This window comes from Hermetia illucens, chromosome 2 (genome assembly GCF_905115235.1).
Source record: "Hermetia illucens chromosome 2, iHerIll2.2.curated.20191125, whole genome shotgun sequence".
NCBI classification, from domain to species: domain Eukaryota; kingdom Metazoa; phylum Arthropoda; class Insecta; order Diptera; family Stratiomyidae; genus Hermetia; species Hermetia illucens.
The window spans coordinates 85,586,154-85,607,046 of NC_051850.1; the positions used below are offsets into that span (position 1 = coordinate 85,586,154).

Consider the following 20,893-nt stretch of genomic DNA (forward strand, 5'->3'; position numbering starts at 1 on the left):
ACACGCTGCCTCACCTCTGCCCTGGGAGCAGCGTGACCGAAAGCGCCAACAGGTGGAAAGACGCTCCCTTTTATCATCGTAGAAACACGACAAGTTTGCGAATTATATTGGACTTAAAACGCCAGTCGTTGTAGTCTAAGCTAGACTAAGGCTAAAGCTAGGTTGTCGTTTAGGATCTGCGTTGTTGTACGGATCATTTTGGAACAGTGCGTAGAATTGTGATCTTCGCTGCACTTGCTTTTCGTCGTTTTCGAGAAAGCTTTCGATGGCTTGAATAGGGAGTGTATCTGGAGTGCTCTACATAGGAGGGGAATTCCGAGGAAACTAATAGCAAAACATAAAAATAGTAATCGTTGGCGTAACAATCCAATTTGTATAAGGGCCTCGAAATGTATTAGAGCACTTTATTCAAGATTGCGACGGTACATAAGAGAATTGCAGTACCCTATAGGAGGCAATGTGGTCAGCATTGCCCTCACCTGACATTGTTACCCTAATTTGACTCACGTACTCATTCACAGCTGAGTCGACTGGCATCTGACGTCAAATCACGATACAAACCCCACTGCCACCAATGAGATTTGAACCGCCACCTTCCGTACGACAGCCTTGTGCTCTAGCCACTCAGCTATTCGGACAGAGCAATATAAGAAGGTCTAAAATGGCACGTGTTGCATCGAAGTAAAATCTTGGTGTTATGACTGGTTTTTAAGGTTTTGTGTGAAACAAACAAACAACAACATTCGATGTCTGTCTGTCCGTCCGTCTGTCTGTCTGTCTGTTTGTCTGTCCGTCTGTCTGTCTGTCGGTCACACCCGATTTATTCGGAAACGGCTAGACCAGTTGTCACGAAAATTGGTAGGGGTATGTGATCTGCCGTTCCCTTTACATGCAGCAACTGGCGCCATTTTGTATTAAGTTTAAGGGGGACTCCCCATACAGGTGAAAGGAGGCTGCAAATTTTTTTTTCACAGAATGTAGCCATGTGGGAAATGAAATAAAATGTATCAATTAGTACTTTCCGAAAATGGTTCAATATTTGATATTGGGTGGAACATAGCGGAGTGAGGACTCAAAATATGACCATCAAAAAGTGTAACAGGTCTCGTTCTCAGAACCTATCCAACCAAAAAATCACAGTAGTGCACCTCTATGAAATCTAGGCCCTAAAATATATCCGGTTCCGATATCTTCACAAATAAGGTTAATAATAGTATATTTCCACATTTTAGAAATTTACCCGGCACTCCCCTTATTTTCATCGCAGAAGTACATAATTTAACATAGGTGTAATGAAGAACATGGTGCACAATTCGGTCAAGTTTGAAGAAAATCCGACTATTATTAACAAAGTTATAGGGGGTGAAACTTTACAATTTTTTGTGAAAACAGCATGCGTACGGCAATGCACATCGTTACCTCCACCACGTGCTGCTTAAAATTGAGTTTAATATCTGTCATCACTCCCATGTATCTGCCAGTCGGCTTCGAAGTGTCGATATCCTAATTCTAATGCGAGCGAAATTTCACTTGCGGCGCTTGTTGAGGAGGACCGTTTCCGTATTTCCGTCTTTTTCTCTGCCGCACTAGCCAATCAAGCTTCAATAGCACTGATTGCTTCGCATTGCAGTGCAATTTTATCTGCCTAACCCAACATCGTGGCCTCCTTCAGAACCGGAAAATTAAATTCATCACTGTACATCATGTAGTGGGCCGTGCGGAGCCCTGTGGTACACCTATGGATACAAAGTACTCGGGGAGTCCATAATAGGTGCCATTCCAGAACGTCCGTTCTCGCAAGTAGCTATCCGGAATGACAGTGAGATAGTTGTGAACACCAATCGTCGCCAGGGACTTCTGTATACGGCTCCAATTGGTCGAATTGAATGCATTTTTAATATTTAGGGTTTCGCAATTTTTGCTAGTATTATCCTTTCCGAGAATTGCGTTTTCAGCCAAGTCAGTAATTAATTTAATGACATCAATGGTTGATTTAGTTTTATGGAACCTACACTGCCGATCTGGTCCCCTTTTATAGATTACCCTCTCCAGAATTTTTCCCGTAGTGTCTAGAAAACATGTGGATTTATTAGATGATGGCTCACCTGGAGGTTTCCTCGTCTTAGGCCTTCCATGCTGTAGTAAATATCCGCTCGGATATGCATGCTTCGAACAACTCAGTAAACAGGTCCGTTCTGGAATTAACGACGAACTTAAGGGCCTTATTCGACATTCTGTCTCCGCCCGGAGCTTTTTTTCCACCTATTCTGCTGCACATCTCTAACAATTGGTCTGTAGATACTGCCGGAATTGCTCATTCAGAGACCTCTGAAAGGTGTCAGTTCCCCTTCCTCGCTAGAGGTATAAACGCTAGATAATTTTCAACAAGAGGGGGAGACACGTGATCTGCGGAGATAACCGACCTCTAAATCGTATAATCATAACTCTATAAGCGCTCCCCCCACGGGCTTGCAGCAGCCTCAAAGTAGAGCTCCTTAAAGCATTCACTTTTGCTCCACTGTATAGTCAGGCCTGAGATTTTTGCGGACTTCCTTGTATGGATGCTCTTATTGCTTGGGATCGATCCTACCTACCACCCTCTGAGTTCACAATTCCACCAATACACGGACACGGCACTTGCCTTCCGTGTGGCTGCCTTTGGAAAAATCATTTTTCCCATATGAAGTTTCCATTCCCTGATTTTAGAGGCTGATTGATGCTGCATCTCTGACTATTTATTTTCTGAAGTACGGTTTTCTTCTTTGGAGTTACAGGAAGTTCAATTTCAGCACGTGTCTGACTGACTTTTGAGTGATAAGTCTTAGTAAGTTCGTTTAGCCACACTTCCATGATGGTTTGCTCATCCAGTGGTTATGTAAACCAGCCTTTGGGAATTATGTTTCCTTTTCGTATGGCTGCCCCTCACTAACGCGCCAGAAAATACAATGCGTCAGTACAGGACTAACTAAGCTCAGGTATATGATTGAAGTAGCCTCTCCTTTCCAAAAGGTATCTACATTACCTACATCGGCTAAAATGATATCCAACTTCGCAAAAGCTTCTAATAGACTTCAGTCAACGACAATCATCCTCTCGAGTCGTGCACAAGATTATCCACCATGTCTTCAAATTCAGATAATGTGAGACTGGGCAGGGCGTAGCAGCTGTATGCGTGGACGCCGATTGACTCATACAGCAAGCCCATATCGCCGTTCCATTATTTCAGTCTTCAGTTCAGCTACCCACCTCCGCCTCTGACTCGTGGGGGTCTGCTCAAGTAAATCCTTAGCGAGTTTACAATGATGGCAATAGTTTCTGCGCTGCCTCCACTGGTAATCGCATTTTGGCCCTTGGGCTAGGCTTTTCTTAGACTCACAATGAATTCTTCACCCATCCTCTAACTTAAATTGCTCTTTCAATGTAATGTATATTTCTCTGTTTTGGGGTACGTACCGTCATAATCTCCCCAAGTGTGTTCTTCACTTGGTTTCGGAAGCCGTCAGTTTTGCGCAAGCTGGATTCAATCATGATCAAACATGAGATCGCCGTTCTGGGTTCTATGGATTTTTGTCTTTTAGGTCGGGGCCAGCTTTGATCTTTTCTAGCATTTCCGCGTACGACAGATTGCCGTTGTTGGAATTCTTACGTTCGCTTTTTCCTTCGTTTTTTTGTCAGTGACCTTGCTCCATCCACCATTTTCGTTACCCATAAGTTTCAAGTCGGTTGTCGACGATTGGAATTGGGACGCAAGTTTCCTTCCTTCCACATTGTAAGTTCCATTCTTTCGAGCTACGTGTGGTGTTTTTAGGCCCGCAAACGGCCTCCATACCTATACCTGTTCAAATACAGTTAATAATATTTATTATAAGTTTATCTTTTATAAATGGACTGGAAACCCCCTTCAGTTTATTCTAGAATCTTCAAATATTAATGTAGATATAGAATATAGGAAATCGCGCTATTGCTAACTTACCATAATAATAATAATCGTAGGCGCAACAATCCGTATTGGATCAGGGCCTTGAAGCGTGTTAGAGCACTTCATTCAAGACCGTAACTTACCATAAGTTTCTTTTATCCAACTTCATTGCATTCTAAGACTGTGAATGTCAGTATCATACTAAAGTGAATACTCTGACAAATTAAGTACATAAACATTAGGTGCTAGATGCAAATGGGACAAATGCCCACTCAAATATTCTCACATTAGAAACATAAAAACTTTCATACCTGAACCGACCAATTTCCGGTTTCCCGACTTATTTTCTGTTGCCGGGATTTGTTTTACTATAAAGAGAGATCAAATCACGTAGCTGATTTACACGCATGACGACTCCAATATTCGGGAATATCCATCCGAAAATATAACATTTTTAACGCTTTATGGGATAGAAAACTTTTTAAAAGGGTTTGTAATCGTTTTGCCTCAATCTTAATCATATATATCTGGTTGTGACATAATTTATTCGGAAACGGTTAAACCCTTGTCATAAAATTTATAGAGTACATGAGGAGTCTGAAACGCTACACGTGTTGATAGAAGAGTTTTCCAGAATCGTAAAAAAACTGGGTATGACTTTCTTTTCAGGTATGTATTGCATGAAATGTTTCTTTTAATATTTCTAAAAAATCATTTAAATTGTGTTATCGTATTCGATTGCTCCGGAAATTCCTTGAAAACCACTTTCAAAATCAAAGTAGTATAAGGGACATTAGCGCGGTCGACACTCTATTTCCGATATAGGGATCTACATATACTGATTCTATATTAATAATGAATAAATGCCTCATTTAACTTATTACATATTAAAAATTTGCTATGATCCTAACCCTGTATTTAGAAAGACTATGGGAGATTTTCTAGATGTGGATGTTGGTATTGCTCGCGCAAGTGAAGGGAGTCGTCGAGGTTTCGTTCTTCCAAACAGCGTAGAGAGAATATGTTGAGTATACGGCTTTCAAGTGGACGGAAATATTTCGATATATGCTCGTATATCACACATCGTGATATTATTTTCAGAATTTATCAGAATATAGTCATGCAGCATTTTTCACAATTTGTTACAACCACTCATGATGAAACTGAAACCGGAATAATATTCATCATAATAATAATACTACCGCCGAAGCCGGTCCCAAGCCCGGTTGTGAAAGGAGGAGGGATGGATAGCTTCAGTCTGAATGGCTGTACGCCACTGCAGCGCCTCAGGGGGTAGGTGAGGAAAGTGCAGGAACTTTGCAGTCTTCCAAATTACTCACTAAGGAAGCTATCTCAACACCTGGCAGCTAGGGATAAAATGCACCACCAAAAATGAGAAGAAGGAGAAATGTAAGGTCCGGTACGGATAACCGGCGGGAGTCGTCTGACTTGGTGACTGGGTTGGGCTCTCGTAATGGACAGCACGGCGTCGAAACCGCTAGTCGTGGGGCGGTTCGACGTCTAGGCGCCACGACGACCAGGAGCACAGCTCCGCCTGCTGCAGCTGTTTCGCCACAATCTGTGGCGACCACTTCAGCAGGTTCGCGTAGGAAGCGGATGAAATGGACTGAAGAAATGAACCTCTTCATCATCCGCTCCTACTACGAAATAACAGCGGGGGCGGGTACAACATCTTACCGCTCCTTGTTGCACCAGAGATTCGTTGAACGTTTCTCGCAATTCGCGCACGTGACTGTGTAGCGAGTCGCAGACCAGTACCGCTTTATTACTCGCAGCGACACAATCCCGGCCACTATCTGGGAGCGTGTTCGACTTGAAGTCATCGGGGACACTGGTGACCGAGAGTCGATGGGGGCAGAGGCGGCGCATCAACAACACCACGCAGCACTGCAGGTAACAGTTTCAGTACTCGCCGAAACACTCTTCTCCACCGTCCAGCTGAGGTTTCCGCTGAGGTTCGGGACGAATTCCAAAGAGCGTGTATAGAATTCTCGGATATGGATCCTTTGCATAGACCAGGTATTCCCAGGCTCTATGCATCTCCAGCAATTCCGGGAATTCTATCCCAAATCAATGATGAGATTGCATCTCGACTGTGTGCTGATATGTCGCTGCTGCAACTACAATCACTTGTGTATTGTGGCGCAGTTGCGGCTATCAGATTGCATGGTCAGAAGACTCGCTTTCGTGCTATTGGTTTGAGTGACAAAAAGGATCCACCATGGAAAATTCGTCTGGAACGTCGGCGGGACTCACTAAGGCAAGACATTGCTAGACTGATTCAGATCACCACTGGCAATGCCAGCAGACGGGTGAGAAATAAAGTGCAGAGGGTTTGCCGGAACTATGCCATCCGCTGTGAGATACCCGTTGTTGAAATTCTGGACACACTAAAACACAAACTTTCTGTCATATGCAGTCGGTTACGACGGTATGGCGAAAGTTATTCCAGACATGTCCAGAATGCAACATACGCGGCGAACCAGCGGAGCATTTTCAGATCTCTCAACGAATCCCAATAGAGCGCCCAGACAATACAGTTCTCGGTGACGGAAGCGAAAAAGTATTGTGGTGGACTTTGGGGGTTACCTGCCCAGCATGCTGAGCATGCTGAGTGGATCACCGCCGAAGGCACCCGCCATGCCAATACACCTGGCATGCATTTTGCGGATGTTACCGAAGAGGAAGTTCGACGAGCCATAAACAGCTCGAAGAACTGGAGGGGCCCAGGTCTGGATCGGGTGCAGAATTTCTGGTATAAGAAATTTATCAGCGTACACAGTCGGTTGGCACGCAGTATAAATGAGGTCATGAGTCGGCCGGAGGAATTTGCACCTTTCCTCATTCCGGGGATTACCTACCTTATCCCTAAGAAGGACACGGTGCAGGACCCCGCAGACACAAGACCCATCACTTGCTTACCAACCCTCTACAAATTCATCACGTCCAGTATTAGTGGATGGATCAATGCGCACCTCGAGACCAACAACATTCTGTCCGAGGAGCAGAATGGCTGCCGAGTTGGGTCAAGTGGTTGCAAAGAGCAACTCTTTATCGACGCGGTAGTTGTAGGACAAGCAACTAGAGGCCAAAGAAACCTCTTCAGTTGCTATATCGATTATGCCAAGGCTTTTGATCGCATTGATCCGAAACTAATAAAGTTTTTGGCGATAGTCATGGAAGGGTGGCATACCACCTTATCGGTGCGTACATCTGAGGGTGCTAATACCTCAGAGCCCATCCGTATACGGAGGGGCATCTTCCAGGAGGATTCGTTGAGTCTCCTTTGGTTTTGTATGGCACTGAACCCCCTTTCATGGCTACTGAATGATGCTAGAGGGCATGGTTTTGCAATAAAATATTGCCTACGTGCTAAGTGCGAACTGACACGCTTGATGTACTTAGATGACATCAAGCTGTATACTGGTACTGACAACCATCTTAGAAGTCTGTTGCGAATAATAGACATGTTCAGTCGTGATATTCGGATGGAGTTTGGATTAGACAAGTGTCGAATCCAAGCCATCCGCAAAGGTCATCACGAGCCGCATGCCGGACACAGCATTGGTGACCTCCACATCGAAGCTATGACCGAGACAGACATCTACAAGTACCTAGGAATTCTGCAAGGAACCCATGCTCGAGTTGGTGATCTGAAGGATGCTGTGCTGGCCGAATTCCTGCGACGTGTAAAGCTGGTGATGAAATCGCATCTCTCGGGGAAGAATAAAATAAGTGCGTTGAATGTATTCGCTATCCCTTCACTGGCTTATGCATTCGGAATATTGCCGTGGACGGAGACCGACCTTGAAAACGTCCAGCGGCGGATACGGACAACTATGTCCAAATTCCGAATGCATCACCCAAAGTCTGCCGTGGAGCGGATGAACCTGCCTCGTGACATCGGAGGTAGGGGCGTGGTTGACGTGGCGGCACAACATCATCGCCAAGTCGATTCGCTGCGCGCTTATTTTTACATCAAAGAGGAGGCGAGTCCCTTACATGCGGCTGTCTGTAAGGCAGACTGTGGACTGACTCCACTTAACTTGAAGAATCGATCTTTCAATCCTCTGAGTGGGGTGAAGTCGGACCAAGAGCAATGCACGGTAAACACGTGGATTGTCTTTGGCAGCCATTTGTCGATTTCCATTTGTCGAACAGATGGTTGTATGCTGGGGAGCTCTTTGCTGAGACGGAGGGATTCATGTGTGCCATTCAGGGTGGCGTGGTCGCCACCCGAGCTTATAAAAGCTCATCATGAAAGAACGGGTGGAGAACGACCAGTGCAGAATGTGTGGTTCGGCGTTAGAGAGGTTGGACCATCTCATTTCTGGCTGTGCTGTTATGGCATCGGTGCAATACATCACCAGGCATAATGCTGTATGTAAAGTTATCCATCAAAACCTTGCATATAAGCATGGACTGATCACGGGAACATGTACGGTTTACCGATATGAGCCGCAAGCAGTATTTGATAGTTCTGATTACAGCATGTATTTGGACCGGCAAGTTCAGACTGATCAGCATACCGCACACAACAAGCCTGACGTACTGTTAGTTGACAAGACGGGTCGCTCCGCGTATATTATTGATGTTGCTATCTCCCATAATAGGAACATTGAACGGAAATACGTGGAGAAGAAGGTGAACTATAAGCCATTGGCTCGGGAAATCAAAAAAATTTGGCGTCTCAAGCGGGTGGTTATAGTTCCCATAATATTTTCAGCTACAGGTATTGCACCTAAATCCCTCACGGCTTCGCTTGATGTCCTGGGACTTTCGCACAGTCTGGTTCAAACCATGCAGAAGTACACCATTCTGCATACGTATTCGATGTTGCGGGGAGTACTCGACGGATTCTCCCACTGACCTACCACCGGCCACCACCACCAGTGCCCCTTTAGTTTTTAAGTAGGTAGGATTGTTCGAGCCTAAATGCTTGGCACTTAGTGCTAGTATTAGGTAAAATGCCGCATCTGCCGAGATTGTGATAACTCGAAAATCATAATAACTAACATTGAAGCCATATCGAACTTAGCGACTGCCATAATAATAGAAGTTAATTTAAGATATAATCTAAACCCCAAACTAAGTACTACTAAAGATATAAAAGAAAGAAATATTTGCATGCCGTTCCGGAGGAAAAATTGCAAAAACAAACCTCCATTCGTTGAGATATTTTTTAAAATTAGTTGGAACGGGGATGCAACAAAGAAGGGGAGTGAGATGGAAGGCTTTTAAACTTGGGATTGGAAATAACTGCCCGTACAGAAGAAAACTATGCCTTGAGAATCAAACTGACGGTTTTAGAATTAGAAAGATAAGTCGATCAACCCGTAGAAGGTTCTCTGTCCGGATCCTAGTCTGGATGGAATGGGAAATAAGACGATCCGGGTGCAACTACCATCTGGCTGAAAAGTCAAGAGCGTTGTAGGCTAGGACAGCGTGATTAGGCACGAGTCGTACAAGTTTTATTTAAGACAGATTTGGAGCAGAGTTTTTAAAGATATTGAAAAATGAGTGGAGGAATCTCGAACTCGACAATGCTTCGCAAACGGCTACCATACTTCACAATCAGATTGATCGTTGGCTGGACGCTTTCATTGACAGTTTATGATTAGATTCTGGAATAAACGAATCCAGATCAAGTTGTTTTCTGGATGTGTGAAACAAGAGTGGCGCCGACATCGGTTTTCAGCGAGGTCATAAATTGATGGTGATTTACCTTCGCTAGCGTACGACATCCTCATCTTATCAAGCAAGGAGGGAGTTTCGACCCCAGTTTTATATGGTTCGCATAAGGGACCAGGGTGGGGTTTGGGGGTTGAAAAGCTGTTTTGCTGATCAGACAACTGAAATGAAATTTGAACAACTCAGACGAGAATATTGACGTGCAATAAGTCATCAACAAAGGTGCTCTTCTCGCCGGCACAAATAAAGTGGTTGGTTACATCCCGAAATGGCATTATAAAATATGCTTGGCTACCGCAACTTGGAGACTGGTACTGTGGTGATCTGTGGGTTTTTATTAACGTTGCGAGTGGAGAAAGGTGATGCGCCTAGCTTGCGCTGTGACAAAAAGGAATTTGTTATTATCCTAATTAGAATTATCCTAATTAGAATCTGCCGTAAATAATTGCGATCGCTACGGCATACGGCATCATGAAAGAGCTGCCATGTAGCCGCAAACCTTGCGATAGTCCTGTAAGGAACGCTAACCGTGAAGCCTTAATCCTCGATGATGACAAGAAGCTAAGGAGGTGGAAAAAACACATGATCACGGTTCGTAACCGTTTTATATCCTCATCTTGTGAAGGAAATGGTTAGCCACTGAAATATAGGAATAAAAGCTGCTCCTATAAACAGAAGAGAAATCATTTCGGCCATTAACGCACTTTCAAAAGGAGTAAAGTCACTGGGCTGCATTGTCTCACTACTACTCGTACGGAAATACCCGGAATCAGAGACCATCCCCAGAGAGTGGAAGAAGGGACGATCATTAAAATCCCCGAGAAGGACATCCGTCTTGAGTACAAGAATTGGATGGGTATTTGCGTCCCACTAGAAGGATAACAGTTAAAATAATTCTAAAACGCATCAAAGAACATCCCGAAAGCTTGATCGATTTACAGTTGGGTGGGAGCGCATTCCACAGAAACCAATAGCTATTTTCAGGGTGATATATGATGATAGTGTATAAATGAGAACTTGAGGTCTAAACGGAAGTCCACCAGGGTTTCATCCTGTCACCGATATTATTTCTTCGTTCGACGTCTTCGACGTTTTTCATGTCGCCTTGCCCGGAGGACGCGGAGGAGCTCAGTAGACTACGACATCCTTCCTCAAACACCTCGACTACATTAATGGCATCTGCTTGCTTTCGGCCCGGATCATGGACCTTGACCAAATGATTCTGCATTTGGGATGAGAGGCTAGTAGAGTTGGACTGAAGATAACCACCGAGAAATTCAAGGTTCTTAGCCCAACGGGTCATCGTATACTTCCTATCTGCACTAACTGCAGAGCATCAACCAATTTGTCTGTCAATCTTGGTAGCGTTGTTTCTGCCAATGTGCCTCCTACCTAATGTCGCTGGACCGATTAAAAGCACTAGATCGCCCTCGCTGTTTTTCAGAAATCTTGAAATGCAGATACTTCAACAACAAGATTAAGTTCAGATGTTCGGCGCCAAAGTTCATTTTGTGCTGTTATATGAATGATGCACATGGAAAGTGAATGCATTTATTACTGTGAGGCTTTAAGCCTTCGTCAAAACCTATCCTCGCCATCGATGTATTCTAACCTCAAAGAAAATCTCGAACGATGAGCTGAGTCGGCGTACGGGTCAGGAACCGGTAAATCTGTTGACTGGATGAGTTACGCTTTATTATATATTACTAGCTAAGCCAGGCAATGGAATCCACTTTGAAACACAAGAGAGTAGGCTTCTCGTAAAGACCTAGATATAGTGGAAGCGTATTTCATCCAGCGGCAACAGTCGCATGTGGACTGGTGGACGCACTTTGCTCCATTTAGAGGATATTTTTTTTTTTGGAGTAGGATAGGTGAATGCGTTTCCGTACAGAGTGTTGGACTCCCGCAACAGCACGCTGGCGGACTACCAACTAAACACCTCCCTGTCATCAGAGAACTAGCCTGGAACCGTATGACACATTACTTCGGGCTAGCCCTCCCGCTCTCCCGGCTTTGGGAGCCTTCAAGTCAGGGAATTCCTTTCACCAACGGGAGGGGAGGGGAGGAAGGGAGTTGTTGTTAGTTCAGGGAACCCCTTATCGTCCGATCCCTCTGCCGGTCGAGTTCAATCTTCTTCGTAGTAAGAAGAGCCGGAACATAATGCGCAATATGATTCCAGCTGCCAGCGCTCTTCAGCATCTCTCTGACAATGTTGTCTGGAGGGAGCTCCCCTGCGTCTGCATAAAGCTGCTGGCGGAGGCCGTCCCACCTCTCGCAAGAGAAAAAGGTGTGTTCAGCGTCATCCGCCACTCTATTGCAGAACACACAATCAGGAGATCGCGCCTTCCCAACCCTGTGCAGGTAAGACTGAAAACCTCCATGCCCACTTAAAAGTTGGGTAAGGAAGTAATCAATCCCACCGTGTGTTCTGTTCAACCATGGGTCTAATTTGTCGATGAGCAGTCCACTTGCCTCTTGGCTCATTTTGCCAAGAAAGTTGCCACTCGCTAAGGGTGCGTTGACGTTCTTCACGGGCAACCACTTCTCTTAAGTTTTCGCCCTTACGGCGATAGATGGCTTTGCGCTCCTTGGCAAGGAGGGCAACGGGGATCACTCCCGCAATCACCATCACAGCCGGTTCGGAGACGGTGGTATAAGCAGACGCCACTAGCAAAGCTCCCCGCCTCTGCACTTGAGCGAGGCGTTTACGATGCACCTCCATGTCAAAGGCATCAGCCCATACTTCCGCACCATAGAGAAGGACGGACTGCGTTGCTCCCATGAGGAGACGTCTCCTAGTTGATATAGGGCCCCCAACATTCGCCATTAGCCGACTCAAGGCCGCGACTCCTGCTGCAGCCCTGTCCGCGGCTGCTTTGATTTGCTCGAAGAAGCTCATCTTCGAGTCGAGCATTAAACCAAGGTATTTAATCGCTGGTTTTGACTCTATAGTCAACTCGCCGATCGATATGGGACGCAAGGTCGGGATTCTCCTTCTGGTCAGGATGACTACTTCGGTTTTTTCCAGCGCAAGGTTGAAACCGTGAGCAGTCATCCATCCGCTTACCCGTCGCATCAATATGCCAAGTCTGATTTGGGCCTGTTCAACAGTGCGTCCGGCAACAAGTGCCGCAACGTCGTCTGCATAACCGACCAGGCGCGACTCTTCAGGCATATCGAGTCTCAGCAGACTATCGTAGGAAGCGTTCCAGAGGTCCGGCCCTAGGATGGATCCCTGCGCTACTCCCGACGTGATTTCCATCCTCCTCTGGCCCTCTAGCGTATCATAGAACAGGGAGCGGTCTTTCAGATAATCCCTCAATATCCGCAAGAGATAGCTTGGCACGTGAAAGGAGTTCTCTAGTGTGCCCAGCATATCTGTCCACCTTACGGAACACACTAGAGAATACCTTCAACGTGCCGAACCATCTCTTACGGATATTGAGGGACTATCTGAGGAACCGCTCCCTGCTCTATGAAACATTAGAGGGTCAAAGGTGGATGGAGGTCACATCGGGTGTAGCACAGGGATCCATCCTAGGGCCGGACCACTGGAACGCTACCTATGACAGTCTGCTTAAACTCGACATGCCAGAAGAGTCACGCCTGGTCGGCTACGCAGATGATATCGCAGCGCTTGTTGCTGGACGCACTGTCGAACAGGCGCAAAGCAGACTCGGCATATTGATGCGACGGGTAAGCGGATGGATGACTACTCATGGTTTTAACCTTGCACTGGAAAAACCCGAAGTGGTCATCCTGACTAAAAAGAGAATTCCGACCCTGCGTCCCATATCGTTTGGCGAGTCGATAATCGAGTCAAAATCGGCGGTAAAGTACCTCGGGTTGACTCTTGACTCAAAGATGAGTTTTTCTGAGCAAATCCAAGCAGCAGCGAACAAGGCTGCGGCTGGAGTTTCGGCGTTAAGTAGGCTAATGGCAAACATTGGGGGTCCTACGTCTAGTAGGCGACGTCTCCTGATGAGCTCAACGCAGTCTGCCCTGCTCTACGGCGCAGAGGTACGGGCTGGCGCTCTTAACAAGGAGGTATATCGTAGACGCCTCGCGCAAGTACAGAGACGGGGAGCTTTACGGGTGGCGTCTGCGTACCGCACAGTCTCTGAACCGGCCGTGATGGTGATCGCGGGAGTTATCCCCGTTGCCCTTCTTGCTGGGGAGCGTCAGGCCACAAGCGCAAGGGAGATAAGCCAAGGGAGGTGGTTGCTCGCGAAGAACGGCAACACACTCTAGACGAGTGGAAGCTCTCTTGGCAAAATGAAACTAGAGGCAGATGGACTGCGCCGCTCATCGGCAACTTAGGTGCGTGGCTGAATCGGAAGCATGGTGAGATTGACTTTCCCAATTTTTAAGTGGGCATGGAAATTTTCAGTCTTACCTGCACAAGATTGGAAAGGCGCGTTCTCCGGATTGTGTGTTTTGCATTGGAGTTGTGGACGATGCCCACCACACTTTTTTTTCTTGTGGAAGGTGGGATGGGGTTCGTCAGCAGCTCTATTTAAACACACGGGATCTCTCTCTAGACAACATTGTGGAAGAGATGCTGAGGACTGCTGATAGCTGGAACCGTGTTGCCCATTACGTTCGGGCCCTTCTCGTTGCTAAGAAGATAGAACTCGACCGGTGGAGGAGCCGGATGGCAGGGGGTTCCTTGAACTGACAGTTCCCTTCCTCCTCTTCCCTCCCGTTGGTGAAAGGAATTCCCTGATTTGAAGGCTCCGCAAAGCGGGAGAGTTCGGGGGCTGGCCCGAAGTAATGTGACAAACGGTTCCAGGCTAGCTCTCCGACGATGGGGAGGTGTTTAGTTGGTAGTCCGATGACGTACCGAATCGGGAGTCCAACACTGTGTGCGTAAATGCATTCACCTACCCTACCCCAAAAAAAAAAAAAAAAAAAAAAAAATCTCACGGAATTGAAAGCATTTCTGACATCAAGCGTTATGAGAAGCACTATACGTCGAGATCGGCGGCTGTGCGCCCCGGCTCGATTAAACGCATCTACGACCTCCATAACAGCATCCACTGTAGATTTCCCTGTTCTAAACCCGAATTGCCTGGCGGATAAGTCCACGGCAGCACGGATCGCTTCAGCGAGTCTACCCCTGATGAGCTTCTCGCGCACTTTTCCGGTCGTGTCAGGCATACACAGCGGTCGGTATGCAGACGGGAGCTCCGGGTCTCCTTTACCCTTACTGATCAGCGCGAGTCTAGCCACTTTCCAGCGACAAGGAAAAATGCCCTCCTTCAAGCACGCGTTGAACACTTCCAGCAGCAATTCTGGCCGTTGGCGGAACACCAGTTTGTAAACTTCCGCCGGGATACCATCAGGACCTGGCGCCTTCCTGTTTTTCATAGTGAGAACCGCTTCTTCGAGTTCTCCCATTGTGAAAAGGGGGCAATCCACGGCGCTTTCCGCGCTATTTACATCAACCCGTACAGGGTGTCTTGGGAACAATGGCCGCACAATGCGGTCCATCTGGTCGGTGCTCAATATGCAGAGCTTCCGCAGAGCCCCAATTTTCCGAGTGACAAGCTTATAGCCAAGTCCCCACGGGTCATCACTCACCTCATTAACAAGATTTTGCCAGCCGCGAGCTTTGCTTTTATTTATAGCGCTGCAGAGTCTCCTTTTTGCTGATCTATATTGTGCCTTTATGGCACATGCCTCCTCGTTGGCGTACAAACGTTGTGCCAAACGGCGGAGCTTATGACACTCCTTCCGTAGGTCGGCAATTTCTGCCGTCCACCAGTACATAGAAGGCTTGTCGCGCCTGGGGCCTCTCCGGGGCATGGAAGCCTCACACGTCGTCGTTATCAAATTCATCACTGAATTTACGACGGTGTCAGCTGCGACACCACCACCCCCCGGAGTGCTCCCAGCGCAGCCCTACCTACTCCAAGAGCTTCGACGAACCTTCCGATGTTCACCCTCGCGACATTCCACACGCAGGGGGAACGCCGTGTTGGTGCTCGCCGGCAAGTAGCGTCAAACACTTCGAACGCAATGTACTGATGATCACTTGCCGAGAAGTCTTCTAGGACTCGCCACCCGTCCACCGATGATGCCAGAGATTCCGACGCAAAAGTGATGTCAGGAATGCTTCCTTTACAACCTGGGCGCCGAAACGTTGGCGTGGATCCGGTGTTTAAAATTACGAGCCCGGTTCTCGCCGCCATTTCCAGAATCCGTTTCCCTCTGGAGTCTGATTGAGGCATGCACCATTCAAGAGCCCTGGCATTAAAATCACCGCCTACCAGAATTCGTCCCTCCTTGCTCAAAACGGCGTCTACCAGAGCATCAAGTCGCCGCCGAAAGTCCGGCATCATCTCGTTCAGCGTCAGGTAAACGCTAAAAAACGTTATCCCTAAACACCGGATCCAGACAAATCCGTCCCCCCAGCCTTCGGCAGGAACACGAAGTCGAACGTCGTCCCGAACCCAGATGGCAGCGGTGCCTGATAAGTCGAGATACCATGATGACGGGTCCTTGTTTCGGTATTGCTCGCTAATCAGCACTAGATCAGCATTTACTTCCGCAGCGAACTGTGCTAGCAACTGGTGAGCGGTTGCACTCCGGTGGATTTGAACAATATTAACTTAAAACCTTACGACTTCACCCTGGGAAGATTTATAACTGTGAAAGGTGGTGAATCCGACGACACTATCCTATAGTTTACTTCCCTGTTACTGTCTTGAATGAAGTGCTCTAACACACTTCAAGGCCATGACCAATTGGATTGTTGCGTCAAAAATTATTATTGTTTATTATAAAAGAAGAATATATTTTATTAAAGAATTAAAATATGGGAGATAAAAAAATTCTTTAAAACTTCGATTAGCTTCACAAGGCCAAGGAATCTAATCCCAAGCCTACAATTACAGGGCCTGAATGACATTGAACTGACTAACTGACACTAATCAAGCATTACATTAGTAATTGAACAATCTTTCGATCTTAGTCCTTCCCTAGTTTTATATATATGTTTTCACAACCCGCTTTGGCCACATTAAGCAACAGGTCTGTGTCCAGAACAATCAGAACTGATTTATTTACTGACACTAAGTTATCTACATGCTAGACAAAGATGGTTGACGCGCTATGCCTCATTCGGGGGGTAAATGGCTGCTTTTCAGACAATATGATAATAATAATCCTATCACAAAACGGTGTTCTATTATATACGTAATGGAAACATGGCGTTTTTCCTCCATATATAGTATATATATATATTCATTTCGGGAATTCCGAGTAAATAATTTTTTGGGGATAACGGTCGTAGAATCATCAATCGTGAATCATAACAGAAAGGAAAGCGGCTGATCTCACTGCATAGATGAAGGAAACAAAGACTTCGCTTACAGCCAAGGTAGACTTCATTAATTATCCGCTCTAATCACTTAATTAGCGAAATACATGACAGTGAATATAAATTCAGGTTGGTAGGTCATCACCTGAAGGTTGTCTACGTTTGTTCAAATATAATAACGTTTCTCCTTTGAAATGGCCATCATTATAATGGAGCAAAATGGAAATCGGTAATGAAAGAGATCCCATAAAATCCTATCACCAGAATGCCGACATAATTATTCTCCTATTATCAGATCAAAGCGGAGATGCCTTACGCAGAAATTAAAGACTTTAAAGCCGCTAAGAAATTTTATACTCGGCTGCGTCCTCAGGACTTAAACATATCAAAGGAATTGCATTCTGTGAAACTTGAGCCCAAGTTTCCTATTACACTTCACGCAGTATGTATCTGTTTCGTTTCGCCAGAAATGGTATTAAATTTATGAAGTCGTGCATATTCACGCTTTAACTTTGATTGGGTATGAAGATGTAAAATTGAAGATTGTGAAATATGAAAACAAACGCCATTCAAATGCATGTTTGTAGTAAAATTTGTATGTCCCGGCATTAATAAAGATTTACTTTTTAAGGTTTTGTTTGCAAAACAAAGCCTTATTAAAATCGGTTCTGTCTGTCTGCCCGTCTTTTTGTTTTTTTTTTTTTTGAGGAGGTGGAAATCTTCAAAAGACACTGGGCTGGACATACCAGTGGGTGGGATTTTTACCCAGTAAAACCACCCCCGACTCCCTCCCTGCCCAGCAGAATCACACTAAGGTATTACATCACAGGGAGGAGTCAACTCATTCTAGCTTAACCTCGTTTCTTCTATACGCGGCGTACGTGACCGCGCTTTTCACCTCTCCTCTGCCTTTCGCAATTTATTTTGGATAAATGCGATCATGCAGTTGGCCGCATCCCACTTCTCTCGTTTTCCTAGCACCTCTCCTAGAATCTCCTCTAGATTCTCCCTTTCTTCCACAAATCTGTGCCAGTGGAAGAATATATGTTCTGGGTCCTCTGGGATGCAATGTGGACAATCGGGTGAGATCTCCAATTTAAACCTGTGCAGGTATTGGCGATATCCTCCATGCCCCGTGAGAAACTGGGTGAGATTATAATAAATCTCACAGTGTCGTCTCTCCAGCCACACCTTGATGGCAGGGAAAAGTCTGTGAGTCCACCGACCCTTTCCCCGAGCGTTCCCACCGCTCTTGCCATCTACTTATGGATTTCTCCCTCTCAGCGTTCTTCGTTTGCAGTAAGGGAGAGATTAGCTTCGCATTGTATATATTCGCCATCTCATCTGACAAGATGTCAATTTTTTTCACCGAATATAGTCACGTGGTATCAAATGAAAGGTCTCGATTAGTTTTGAGATTTATGAGAAAGGCGAGGAGTGGGAGGGGTGGAAAGTGATGATTTCTTTAACGGACCCATTCTCGGAAACTACCCAACCGAAAAATCTGAAAAAAATCATGAAGCTGCGTCTATATGGTGCCCAGGCATCAAAATACTCTCCATATAGATATCTGTTCAAATTAAGTTAATAATAGTATATTACTATATTTTTGGGCAAAATGAGTAAAACCCCATTAAGTTTATCCCAGAGCTATAAAAGTTGGTAGTAGTATAAAATATAATATGTAGCATATTATTCTCAAGTTTGATCAAAATCATACCATTAGTAACCAAGTTACAGTAGCTAAAAGTTGGCTGTACCGTGTAAATTTACGGCAATTGAATATCAATATCAGTGGGTAGTCAGACATGCTAAATGCATATACATAACGGGCTACGTACAAATGGGATAGTTCCACACTCAAATATACTCACAGAAGAAGCAAACAAAACCTTTCATACCTGAAGCGCTTAGCTTCCTGTTTCCCAACTTGTTTTCCCAAGAAATTAGTTACCAGAAAATTGTAGGTTTCAAATTTTAATATATTATAGATGCTGTCAGTTTGTAGCACGGCTCTTTGTGCAGAAATTACGTGCTCCTAATAGCAACGTTAAATTACTATGCTATAAAAATTCTGTTATCTTGTAGAATTTTTCTTTTCAGAGTAACCGGTTAAGAAGCTGAGCACCCTGATATTTGTTGTAACAGTTTGCAGGTGACGGTAAGTCCTTAGATGGACATGTGCGAGACGTAACCGATAATGATGATGATGATGTGCTGCTTAAGGAGTGAAAGGAGCATTTCACCCTGACTTTGAATGGCAAAACAATTGACAAACGTCTCCTAGGAATAGAGTCTGCTCCTCAAAACAAAAGCGAAATTACGTGTGCCATTAATGTACTTAACCGAAGACGGTCTTCTGAGGAACTGCAGCTTCCTTCACTTACCGCAATAATACCAAGAGGATCATTGTCGAACAGCGTCGGGAGTTTAGCGATGATAGGCAGTTTATTTGGAGTTCTCAACGCAGGAATGGCATCCCACAAAATTAACTCTTATATTAGGTCGTGTCACGAGTTCAAGTCTCGGCATTTTATGCTGTATTGGCGGGAGAATGTAAAGGTACGAACAATATTACTTTCCTTCCAACATTTCGACTGCACTTACGGTATCTGTTTCAGTCAAAAGTCATGGCCTCCTACAGGGTACTGTAGTGTACCGTTTCGGTCTTGAATGAAGTGCTCTAACACACTCCAAGGCCCTGATCCATTATGGATTGTTGCGCCAACGATTATTATTATTATTATTAGTGGGAAGGTGCCAAACAGTCGAAATGAAGATAATTATCAAGCAAATCAGGGTTGTCAATCAAATGGGTCATTTTATTTATCCTATTTGCATTAATGGCGGAATGTTGTACAACTTTTTAGTGTTATTTTAACCAGTAAAGCCTGAGGATACGCTCCTTGGAAGTTTTCTCCACTGTAGAGTCGAAAAGGTGTTTTAATAATAAGTGCACCAATTATTTGAAAAATTGTTTCTATCATAGCGTGATAAACAGTTTCACTTTTCGAGCACACATTGCCTTGCATATAACCGTACATAAATCATCTTGTTAGTAAACGTCTAGGGGGACATGTTAAAATCTGGCATCATTTTACTCTGCAAGCGGTTTCTGAATGGCAACTTCTTACATCAGAGTTCTTCACCAAAAATGGCGCAATGAAAAATTATCGTACGAACCAAGATGACGTTTGTCCAACAGTTGTCATTAAAATCATAATGAATTCTAGAATACATACTGATTCCACCCAGCATTTTTTGTCCTTACAGTTGAAGTGGACTATTTATTGAATACTTTTTTTACACCTCTTTAAATTACCAAAGATATTGCCCTTATGGAGAGGTCCTTCTCACTCACTCGGATCAAGTGCCTTCCGCAGCCTATTTAGCTTGACTTTCTCTACTGCGGTACAATCCCTACATAGTTAAAATACTTCGTCGTTATGGGGGAAAAGGCTTTCGAAATGTCCATTCCCTAACTATGAAATTATGGTCTCCAGTATATTTTTCTACGTTGAGATTAAGAGGGGTCCTCGCGGATAGTGCGGGCGCTAGAAAGTGGTCACTGATATAACGGATTTGTTCTCAGAAATTACGCAATCGAAAAATTTGAAAAAAAAGACATTAAGCTGCACGGTGTCTAGGCTTCAAAGAACCATACTATGGTTTGGGAAGTCAGTTACAAATCCTCCTTAACTTTCTCCACATTTGCGGTCTACGGACTCCTCTTTTTTGAGTTAAATAAAAAAAACAAAAAAGTAACTGACCGTTTCGCCCGGGGTGGAGGCAACTCCTCAGACGCTACCTCATCTCTGCCTTGGGAGGAAAGTGACCAAAAGCGGCTACAGATGATAGTCGTTAATGATGAAGTTTGGACCTGCGTATTCTGATAGGGCGTGGTTTTTTACTTTATGGACTGGATGGCGCTGTTA

General features: G+C 45.1%; 1 protein-coding gene across 1 annotated transcript in view; it reads left to right on the forward strand.

Moving 5' to 3' along the window:
- The window catches only part of LOC119648612, a 472,256-nt gene that overhangs the window by 299,305 nt on the left and 152,058 nt on the right, over window positions 1-20,893 (forward strand). The window lies entirely within an intron of this gene.